Below are 12,221 nucleotides of genomic sequence, written 5' to 3' on the forward strand. Positions count from 1 at the left end.
TTGAGTCTTTTGTAAAGTGTGTAGTTCCTCTTTTAGATCTTGCAAGAATTTCCTCATCTCCTGGAACTCGTCAACTTCTTTCTCCTTTCTCTTTAGCAGTTCATTATCTCTCTTCTCTTCCATCTCTGTTAGCTTCGACATTATGAATGCTCTAAATTCCTTATCAGACATTTCCATGATTTTCACCAAACTGCTTGTGGATGAAGAAGAGTTACTCTTTTCCCTTGGAGGAGAGGCATTTTCTCGTTTTCCCATATTTCTTGTTATCCAGTGGTGATTTCTTGTCATCTGATGGATGGTGTGTTTCTTTCAAATTCTTGAAGTTCAGTCTGAATGTTCAGGAGAAAGCAGACGGAGGTGATCTAGAATCTCTTTGCCGTTCTGTTGTGATCGCGCTAGCTTGTTTGCTGGAGGCTGAAATATCAGTAGAAAGTCTTCATTTCTCCTGCGCCCTGCAATACCTAGTTCGCAGGAGCCATGTGGAACCTCCTTCAAGAAGTTATTTTTTAAAAGTATATACTGAAGTACTTGTGACAGTCAGGCAATTGTATCTGCCATGTAAAAAAAAAAAAGTATCACTGAAGTTTTTGTGACAGTCAGGCAATTGTATCTGCCATGTACTGTCAGATCAATAGATGGCAGACAGATGGGTGGATGGACGGATAAATAAAGCAAAAGAAAAGTGTTAATTAACATATGAGTGAAGGGTGTACAGAAATTCTTGGTTCTATTTTTGCAACTTTCCTGTCTTTTCAAATCATTTTAAAATATTTAAACACTGAGTTATGACAAACTAGGCAATAGTAACAGTTCAGAGGTCAATATGACAGAGGCATGGGAGGAAGGGAAGGACAATTATTGAACACCTAGTCAATGTCAGGCTTTCTCCATGGTTTCGCAATAGCTCTGCAAGGTAATTGCTACAACCTTCATTTGGGATCTGAAGAAATTCAGGTGCAGTTCTCTTGCCCAAAGTCTTTTTGGATTTTCCTTGGGCAGCACTCTCTTCCAGGTGCTTCTGCCAAGTAGGGCAACCAATACTGACACTCTGTCCCACATTTCCACCCTCATCTCCCAAAGCAGCCTGAGAAAAAGGCCTGTCCCACAGTGAGACAGCAGGTTGGAGGACTGCAAAGCATCATTCTTGATTTTCCAAACCTGTTGTTTTCTCTAAGTCCCAAAACTCAAGGGCAGGTCTCAGCCCTTTCCGGCCCCACAGACATACGGTGTTCAACTAAGATGAAATAAAGACCCAACGTGAACTGAACAAAGTGTTTTTATTAACACTCATGAAAAGAGTCCTTATTAGAAAGGGTTCAGGCAGGAGGGAGGCACAGGGGTTGCGACACGTCTGATCATTTTTCTGCAGGCTCCTGGCAAGCAGTGATCATTAGCAGATTTTGTTCTGGGTAGGCTCAGTGTCAGCTCCACATTATGGGATTTTATGGGATTTATGCACAGAACTTTCCTACAAAGCAAGGTATTATAGGAAGGATTAGGCAGTTCCAAGAAGCAAAGGTCCTGGCTCTCCTCTCTCTGTTTTAGTTTTTACCAGTTACTTAGAGGCCTTTGGACTGGGGCTCTGAGGACTCACCCTAGGACTGCTGCATCCCACTTACTCTAAAACAATCATACTTTCACAAAAAATGATCATTTAGTGGATATTTCTTAATAGACACTCATTACCAAAAAATGGAAATATTTAAAAGACATTAAAAGAAGATAAAAATTGGGGACCACCAGGTGGTGTGGTGGCTAAAGTGCTCTGGTCAAATTAAAATAAATGAATGGATAAATAAAATTAAGTAAATAAATCTTAAAATAAGAAGATAAAAGTCGTGTGTATGGCTATCATCCAGAGATAACTACTATTGACATTCAGGTGGGGGCCTAAGATAACATAATGGTTATGCAACTGGACTCCCACATAGTTGACCACAATTCAAGTCCCGACCTGGCAGCTTAAAACTCACCCCAGGCACACGTGCATGCATGCCCAAGATCCCAAGAGGAAAATGGAGAAGAAAGGATTGCAGCGTGGCCATTCCCACTTGGGGTTGACTTCTCACTTTCTGTCTCTTTCTGTCTCTCTAGAGAGCACATACCTCATCTCCATGGATGTAAAACAGGACTGTAGGACCCACCTCCAAGGAGTTGTTTTGATGGAATGTGATCATTTAAATGAATATAAAGCCAGACATGGTGGCGTGCACCTATAGCCCCAGCTTTTGGGGAGGCTGAGTAGGAGTATTTCAAGTTTGAGGCCTGCTTTCTCACATTTCAACATAGCAAGACCCTGTCTCTAGGGGAAAATAATAAATGAAGAATTTAGTGTATTGCCTGATACATAGTAAATCCCAGCCAAATAGCAATTAACAAATATGAACATCAACTTTAGACTTTTCTTTCCTAAAGCAAGATCATACTGGTGATTCAATTTTGTATCCTAATACTTTTAAGAATAGGAAATGGAATTCTATTCCCAGGGAGCTAAAAAGACATTTTAAAAGAATACAATTCTCGATTACACCCTACTTTCTGGACTACATGTTTAACGATGTAGTATATTATCAACAAAGTGCATGTATTTTTTAGTTTTGGTTATTCTTTTCCTTCTTGGTCAATGATCTCAGCATAAGCCCCACCAGCTCCTGTCTGAGGCTATCCATTCACATTAGGGGGCTCTGAGTGTCCCATCTGTGTCCAGCAACACCATGTAAAACTGCATGATCTTGCACCAGCGGGTTGTTAAGGTGCTGGACTCCCACATGGCCAATCACAGTTTAAGACCTGGACCTAGTGGCTTCAAATTATACCAGGCACATGTACACACATACCCAGATTCCCAGAAGGAGAACGGAGGAGAAGGGACTGTGGTGTGGCCATCCCCCTGGGGGGTGATTTCTCATTTTCCCTCTCTGTCTCTCTCCAGTGAATGTACACACCCTATGACAAAAAACCTTAAAAACAAAACAAAACCCAATCTGCATGATTCTGATGGCTGGTAGGGGGTTGAGGGTGGGGAAGAATTGTGGCCTGGCAAGACCCATGTCAATGTCTCTCCCTGCCTTTTTCTCAATAAATACATATATTTTTTTAATATATGATTCAAACAAGTCACCCCTCCTCTCTGGGCCTCCATTTCCTCATCTCTAAAATGAGGGTGGCAATTGCACCCCCTCAGCAGGGAACTGTTACAGCTAAATGAGGTCATCCCCATGAAGCACTGGACCTAGTACTAGTTAGTACTCAGTGAAAGGTAAAGCTATTATTATTATTATTAAAGTTATCAAGTATGAGACATAACCTTCATATTACAAATAGATGCACTTTCTTTGGCCATTTTCTGCTCGTTTTTATAGATTGATTAGGCCAACAAGCAATAAGGCATTGAAAGAATTGGCTGAGTGGGGCTTTTCCGTGATGGAGATGCTGTTGAATGGAGCCCTAGCTGAGGAACCTTCTCATTTCTCTACCCACACAGAGGCAGCATACCAATGGGGCAAGGGAGGCAAGGGCTAAGTGTGCAGGATGCATGTGCAAAGTCGGGGAGGGGGGCTCGAATGTCCCTCCCCACTTGGTCATCTTCCCCTTATAGTAAATGGCAGAGATAGCCTAAACCATGGGAGAAGTCTTTCGTTCAGAGAAAGCACAGTTTAGGCCCCGGGACCCCAAGTTAGACCCTATAGTGCCCATGTCCTTGGCAGGGGAGTATCTTCCAAAAATTAACTGAAAATGTATATTATGAAAAACCTATGAATGGGTTTTTATTGTTTTGCATCAAAATAAACAGATACTTTTTTTGAGGTTTTTGCCTTAGGTTGTGTGCACTTCCTAGAGAGAGACAGAGATAGAGAGAGGAAAAGTGAAAAATCACTCCTACGGGGGCTGGCCCCACACTACAATCCTTTCTCTTTCATTCTCTTCCTTGGATGTTGGGCACGCATACACACACCCACGGCATGATTTTTCAACCACCGGGTCCAGGACTTGAACTGCAGTCAGTCTTGTGGGAGTTCAGCGACATAACCGCTACACCATCTGCTGGTCCCAATAAACTTATATTTTATTTCTTTTTTTTTTTTAATGAACTTCTCAAAGTCACCTCATACTAGCCTATGGCCCTGTGCAAAATCACTTAACATCTGAAGATCTCAGTGCCCCCATCTGTTAGCACAAAATGACATGTTACCCTGTAAGGAGCTAGAACAGTGCCCCCGGTGTGGTAAGCCCTCAATGAACATTCGCTGGTGAGGGTGACTTAAATTATCATTGGACTCTCATGTTTGGTCTTCTCGTCTTGTCTTCTTTTTAACCTCTCAGTGAAATCAGTCTCCCTGGTGACTGTTTACATCTTACAGTAGATGCTCAGTCAGTCTTGGGAATATATTTTCAAAAAGAGTGTAGGAAATCAGATTTTGCTTTGCGGAAGCTCCTTCATTTATTTCTTGGGACTTGAGAGAAGGAGATTTGTTTGCTGGCTTTACTGTGGGTTGGTCAGGGAGACACCAGCAAACTCCAGTCCCCAGGCCATGTCACGACCTCTGCCTTGTTTTTCATAGTCTATAAGTCTAAGAGTGGTCTTTATACACATATATCATTTTTTCCCTTTATTTTTTTATTTTTAAATTTTTATTTCTATTTATTTTATGCACTCAATTATGTTACTTAGCTTATAAAGTAAATATTCCAATATGTGTACATTTCTCATCAGTCCAGTTCACCACACTAGAAAGTTATCTTCGATAGATAATCCATTTCTTTGTCCCATAAATGCCTTGCCTCTCTATTATATAAGTTTTTAATTGATAGGAATGCATGTGCTCACCAGAGAGAGAAAGAGAAAGCACCCCGAATGGAGTGTGGTCACTCTGTAATCTCTTCTGCTCCATTTCTCCATCAAGATTTGGGATACGCACACTCTCAGCATGATTTTTAAGCCATAAGGCCAGGATTCAAACCATGGTGGCCATTGGGATCTGGCTCCCTATGCACTGTGCCTAACACTGCTATGGGGCCAGCCCTACACTTGTAAATGGCTGGAATACAATTCAAATGAGAATGGTATTTTGTGGCATGTAAAGTTGTATGAACTTCTAATTTCAGTGTCCATAAATAAAGAAGTACTGGAACACAGCCAGGCTTTTTCACTCCTTTTCTGTCTGAGACTAGTTCATGCTCACCAACAGCAGTGAGTTGGGGAGACAGACACCACGTGGCCCACAAGGCACCCCACAGAGAAGGTTTGCTGATTCCTAGTTTAGGGAAAGGATTTAGCATTGCCACAGCCCCTCAGCTCCAGCCCCACACCCCACCATGACTCTGCCCCTGCCACTCACTCTCCCTCACCCCTTACCCAGCCCCAGAGATTGTGTTCCTTGAGGACGTGATCCAAGGGGAAGGAAAGCAACGCCTACTAAGCATCTTCTCCCCACCAGGCCCTGCACTAGGCCCTTCAAAGGCATCATGTCAGAAGGTGGTAAAAGTCCACTTTAGGTATGGGAAAACTAAGGCTCAGAGAAGTAGGAAACTGCCCAATCTCATCCAGCTAACAAGTGGGAGAGCCTCAAACCCTGGTTGAGAATTATTTGACCAGCTCAGGACCAGCAGTTGGATAATAGCTACATCGCTGGACTCCCATGTAGTTGACCGCAGTTCGAGTCCCAGACCCGGTGGCTTAAACTCACACTGGGCACATGTGCTTGTGTGCCCAAGATCCCAAGAGAAGAATGGAGAAAAAAGTATTGTGGTGTGGCCATCTCCCCCGCAGGTGATTTCTCACTTTCTGTCTCTCTGTCTTTCTGGTGAGCGCATGTGCCCTATAGCAAAAAAGAAGGAAGGAAGGAAGGAAGGAAGGAAGGAAGGAAGGAAGGAAGGGAGGGAGGGAGGGAGGAAGGAAGGAAGGAAGGAAGGAAGGAAGGAAGGAAGGAAGGAAGGGAGGCAGGAAGGAAGAAGAAAGAAGGAAAGAAAAAAGAAAAGAATTATTTGACCAGCCTAGAGGTGAGAGGCAGATAAAGACCACTGGGTGCCTACTGACCTCAGGCCCAGCTTTCTCAGGCCACATGGTTATGCCCTGGGGCCTGCTCCTACACTCAGCAAACCCGCCCCTCTGTGTTCCTGCCACGTTCCCAGCCTTGGCTCAGGCCTACGTTTTCACCCGACCCTGGCAGCCAGAACAAACACAGCTTGCCCCAGCGTCCACTCACACGAAGCCAAAGCACCTCCTCCCTGCTGCCCTGGAGACCTTGGGTTTCAAACATCATGGAAAAGGACGCCTCAGCCCATGCCCAAGAGAGGAGAGGGAGGCATAAATCCATGGATTTTCTCATATACGAAGGAGGGGTGGCACTCCATGGACTGAAAAGTGCCATTCTACCTGCTTTTTGCGTGTCCAATCCTACTTTCCAGGCCTCACCAAGAACAGAGGGGTTCTCTTGGCAAGCAGTCCATATTAGGAAGGAAAGGTGTTTTTGAGGGTTTTAAACCATCTCTGGTCATTACAGGCTCACTTTCCTGGATATTCTGGTGCCCAAGTGTCCCTTCCCCAGAGACTTTCCACCCATGTGCAGCCTGTTCTCCCCTCTCTGGCTCTTCTGGCCAGGCAGGCTGATCTCCCAGGCCTCTCTCTGCATGAAGACCTTCCAGGACAGGCTGTCTTAAATGTCAGGGGACACTTCTCCCAGTAGACCAGGAGGCTTTCCAAATCCAACCCCCTCGTTGAACACTGCAGACTTGTTCTGCCCAAGGGAAAGGAGCCAGTAGTCAAATAAAGCTCTGTGTGTGTGTGTGTGTGTGTGTGTGTGTGTGAAGCATGTCAAGTTATTGGTATTAAGTTCCTGCTCAGAGCCGGAAGAAGACTAAGGAAAATGGCAGAGAAGCTCGGAGTGGGCACCGACTTGCCAGGATGTGGCTCCTGTGACTGAGCACAGTTCCTTGGACAAGAAGGGGCCCTGTTGGGAATCCCTGAGCTGTGCTGGTGGCAGCAGGGCCTCCATGTGTCACTGTCCCCCTGTGATACACCTGGTAGCAGGGGCATGGGACAGCCTTACTACCTTCCTTTCTTGGACTCAGCAGCCTGGGAAGGCTTCGAGATTGCAGATCCCATTGCATCTCCCTTCTGCCCAACATCCCTCCCATCAGGATCCCATAACATCAGAGATGAACCCCAAAATCTACTCTGGCCTCCAGGGCCTGACCTCAGCACTTTTCAAACCTCAACAAGCCAAGGAGTACCAGCGGGTGCAATAAAACACGGGTTCTGATTCAGGAGGTCTGGGCAGGGCCCAAGATTCTGCATTTCTAGCAGGTGCCCAAAATGCTGATGCTGCTGGCCCAGGGGCAATGCCCATTCATGGACTCTTCCCACTCACCCCATGCCCCACTCCTGATCAGCTCCCACTTCAAAGGATTTCCTCAGCCCCTTTACACAAAAAGTTCCCCACGACTCCTGCCCACCCTCCCCATAGCTCTCAGGGCCTCAGCCACTCTCATCACTCTGTCCCTCCCTCTAAGCCTGTCTAAGTGCCATGGAGCCACTCACTTCCTGATCTTGAAAGAAGGCTGCCACCCTGTTCCTTGCATGAATGAATGAAGCTACACGTCTAAAATAATATTTTACCACCTTTGAGCCCAAGGTTCTGTGTCAGAGACTCAGTTTCGTCATTGGGGTTAGTGGATCAGACTATATTTACAAAATCCATGTTGAAGATAAAATTACAAATTTTAGACGGTGGTGGCATATCATTCAGCCAGGGACAGAGCCCTTCTGAGCACGGGCATGTATCACATGGCCACAAAGCTGGCCTGGTCTCACCATCTGCTGGGTTGTCGGATAAGTCATGACATATTTTTCTGTTTTTCTGTGCAAAAATGTGTCATGACTTTACCAGCAACCCTATAAAGGCACCAAGCTGATATGAGATTCTGAAGAGTTCTCGGCATAGGCTGGGCACCATAGGAAGGATTTCACAGTGTTTAATCCTGTCCACACTGTATCCTCCCTTTACAAGTGAGGTAGCTGAGGATTAGAGACAGAAAGGGACTCTCCTAAGGCAGTCCCACTATGAACTAGAAAGTGGCAGAGCTAGAATTTGAACCGGAACTGCCTAACTCCAAAGCTGGAACCATCAACACACGGTTTCTCTCTATCTATTCTGTCCTACGCCAAGGGTACCCCTAGCTACTGCTGCAGGGGCTGCCCCCAATAGTGGACTTGATGATGGTGGTTGATGGAATGAGAGCTGCTCCTCCAACTTCTGGCTCTTGGCCAATAGGTATCTATGGAGCTAACGAGAGCTGCCAACCCAGTGAGGGCTCGATGCTATGACACAGCTGTGACCCACAAGTATGAAAGTGGGAAGAGCTCAAACAGTGGTGGGCTAGCTGGGGAAGCCTTCATGGGGTTATGAATAATAAGGCAGCATTGGAAGTCAAAGGTTCTCTGACATCAGGCGATTGACAATCACTCACTTGGCCTGCATGCCTGGGATCCTGATTCTGAAACTGTAGAATAGAGGCCCAGGAGTCTGCACTTTGACAGGTTCCTTGGGTGGTTTTATTAGAAGTTTGAGGCCTAGACAGAGTAGACAGAGGTAGAGCATTTCACTGGGGCTCCAATCCCACCTCCACCTCTTAACTGTGTGGTCATGGCTGAGTGACCTTGTTGACTTCAAGCTTCAACTAAGATGAAGGCAAGGCTCGAGGCCTACTTTTTATCCTTGGTTTGTGGGGTTTAGACCTCACTGACATGGCAGTGAAGAAAGTGCTTTGTAGAAGGACTGCACACAAGCATTCAAGTGGATGGTACTGGGATGTTGTGCAAAAATGTGTCATGACTTTACCAGCAACCCTATAAAGGCACCAAGCTGATATGAGATTCTGAAGAGTTCTCGGCATAGGCTGGGCACCATAGGAAGGATTTCACAGTGTTTAATCCTGTCCACACTGTATCCTCCCTTTACAAGTGAGGTAGCTGAGGATTAGAGACAGAAAGGGACTCACCTAAGGCAGTCCCACTATGAACTAGAAAGTGGCAGAGCTAGAATTTGAACCGGAACTGCCTAACTCCAAAGCTGGAACCATCAACACACGGTTTCTCTCTATCTATTCTGTCCTACGCCAAGGGTACCCCTAGCTACTGCTGCAGGGGCTGCCCCCAATAGTGGACTTGATGATGGTGGTTGATGGAATGAGAGCTGCTCCTCCAACTTCTGGCTCTTGGCCAATAGGTATCTATGGAGCTAACGAGAGCTGCCAACCCAGTGAGGGCTCGATGCTATGACACAGCTGTGACCCACAAGTATGAAAGTGGGAAGAGCTCAAACAGTGGTGGGCTAGCTGGGGAAGCCTTCATGGGGTTATGAATAATAAGGCAGCATTGGAAGTCAAAGGTTCTCTGACATCAGGCGATTGACAATCACTCACTTGGCCTGCATGCCTGGGATCCTGATTCTGAAACTGTAGAATAGAGGCCCAGGAGTCTGCACTTTGACAGGCTCCTTGGGTGGTTTTATTAGAAGTTTGAGGCCTAGACAGAGTAGACAGAGGTAGAGCATTTCACTGGGGCTCCAATCCCACCTCCACCTCTTAACTGTGTGGTCATGGGTGAGTGACCTTGTTGACTTCAAGCTTCAACTAAGATGAAGGCAAGGCTCGAGGCCTACTTTTTATCCTTGGTTTGTGGGGTTTAGACCTCACTGACATGGCAGTGAAGAAAGTGCTTTGTAGAAGGACTGCACACAAGCATTCAAGTGGATGGTACTGGGATGTTACAGTGAGTCAAAGATGGGACCGGCCTAGCCACAGTAGTGCACAGATATTTTTCTTCAAGAAATATTTATTGCTTTTTTCTTTGTGCCCTTTCAGACAGTATTCATTAGGGTGTGGTTTGCTGTTGCCATTCCTGAATCTTGGTGAAGGGTGAAAGAGGTGCTCCCTTGGCCTCAGGGGACCCCAAGGGACCCTGGGAAGCTGGAGTAGTGTGGGAGCAGAAACGTAGGTGATGATCGGGCAGGCAGGAATAAGTTTCTGTAGACTATGGGGATGATGTTATACAAAAAACAAATTCAAGAGATTTTCTTATTTGAGTTCAGCGGAGACAACTGGCAACAACAACAATGCATTTGGCCCAGAAACTGCTAAAGAATGTGCAGTGTAGTGATGGTTCGAGAAGTTTTTCAAAGGAGACCAGAGTCTTGAAGATGAGGAGCATATTGGCCAGCCATCAGAAGTCGACACTGACCGTTTGAGAGCAATCATCGAAGCTGATCCTCTTAGAACTACACGAGAAGTTGCCAAAGAGGTCAATGTCAATCATTCTCTATGGTCATTTGGAATCTGAAGTAAATTGTGAAGATGAAAAGGCTGGACGAGCTGACCAAAAATTTTTAAAAATTGTCATTTTGAAGTGTTGTCTTCTCTTACTCTATGCAACAACGATGAACCATTTCTCAATTGGATTGTGACATGCAATGAAAAGTGGATTTTTTTTCTTTTCTATAGCACTTTTTTTATTGCTTATTTATTTTTACATTTTCCCATAAACACTTACTTTACATATCAAAAAATGTTTGCTCATACTCCATAGTTCCTGACAGCTAATAAACAACTTTCAAAATTTCAAAAGACTGAATTTTAAAGATAATGTTGGAAATATTTGTTATCATTTGGTTTGTGACTCTATAACAACAGACAATATGGTTTTAAATATTTTTGAGAAAATATTTACACATCAACTACTCAAACAGTTGAAAAGCAAATGCCCAGCACACAATTCACACATAAACCTCCTCAAATCAGCCCTGCCTACCAAGTATTTTGTGATATACCATCTGCTAGCAAAGATCAATCTCTTTTTCTTCCTTCGAAGTCTTCCTCAAGATAATCCTCTGGTTGTAGTTGCTCTTTTGCTATCTCTACTGATGGCAATGCTGGGCTGGAAACCTCCAGGTTATTTATGGTACAAATTCTTTCATATATCTTCTCTAATCCTCTCTGCCAAGCAGAACTATTTATGGTGCCAGGCCATCTTTCTAAGAGCTCGTGTTGGCTTACTTGAGATACACCTTAGTTCCATAGTTTTCTGGTTTAATCTTCAGAGATAACATTCCAGTCAAAGTCCTGTCCAATAATAAGTATTTCCAATTTATGATTCAAGGCAACAGGTACTATTGAATTTACACAAATAATCATTCTATCACAAAATAAGAATACTCCCAAATATTTTCCAATTCCAGAGGGGTCAGGAAGGGAGAAAAGAGTGTGTTTCCATATAAAGAAATAAACAAAAGCAAACAAACAAACAAAATTTTAACAAATTGCTAAATCTATCAATAGGTCAAAGAAAGCAAAATCCTTAATTTGAGAAAACAAAGCATAGTAAAAAAAAAAAAAAAAGCAGAATTTTTTACCCAAAAGTCATAAAATTCTATTTCACCAGTCCAGTCTTATGTAATTAAACTCCCTGCTGTTGAATTTGCAGTGTTACTGTGGTCCCATCTTTCTGTTTAAATCCTGGGAGTTAACATTCAACATTATTATTGATATTTCTTTTTTCTTTCTTTTTTTTTTTGGAGAGGTTTGTGCTATAGGGCGCATGTGCTCGCCAGACAGACAGAGAGAGACATAGAGACAGAAAGCGAGAAATCACCCCCCGGGGGAGGGGGCGATGGTCATGCCGCAATCCCTTCTCCTCCATTCTCCTCTCTGGATCTTGGGCATGCACGCACATGCACCTGGCGTGAGTTCTAAGCCACCAGGTCCGGGACGCGAACTGCGTCAACTACGTGGGAGTCCAGCGACATAGCCATTACGCTAACTGCTGGTTCCCATATTATTGATATTTCTTGTCCTTAGTATTAGGTTGGTCATTTTCTTGGTTGCTTTTTGTTCTCTTATTTATATATGTGTCTTTCGTTTTCCTGGTAAAGTACTCCTTCAGAACTTCCTAAAGAACTGGTCTAGTGTTGGTAAATTCTTTCAGGTTTTGTTTATCTGAGAATGTTTTTATCTTTTCTTCTCATATGAAGGATAATCTTGCCAGATACAGTATTCTTGGATAAAACTGTTTTTCACTTAACACTTTGAATATATTTTCCCATTCTTTCCTTGCTTGCATTGTTTCTGATGAGAGATCCGATGGAGACCAGCAGTTGGCATAATGGCTATGTCGCTGGACTCCCATGTAGTCCATCACAGTTCAAGTCCTGGAGCCGGGGGCTCAA

At 44.3% G+C, this 12,221-nt stretch overlaps 1 pseudogene; it reads left to right on the plus strand.

Annotated features, from left to right (window-relative positions):
• Positions 1-10,011: 10,011 nt before the first annotated feature.
• Positions 10,012-12,221, plus strand: part of LOC114007259 (histone-lysine N-methyltransferase SETMAR-like) — a 3,434-nt pseudogene continuing 1,224 nt past the window's right edge.

The sequence above is a fragment of the Tupaia chinensis genome, unplaced genomic scaffold, assembly GCF_000334495.1.
Source record: "Tupaia chinensis unplaced genomic scaffold, TupChi_1.0 Scaffold000146_1, whole genome shotgun sequence".
NCBI classification, from domain to species: Eukaryota; Metazoa; Chordata; class Mammalia; order Scandentia; family Tupaiidae; genus Tupaia; species Tupaia belangeri.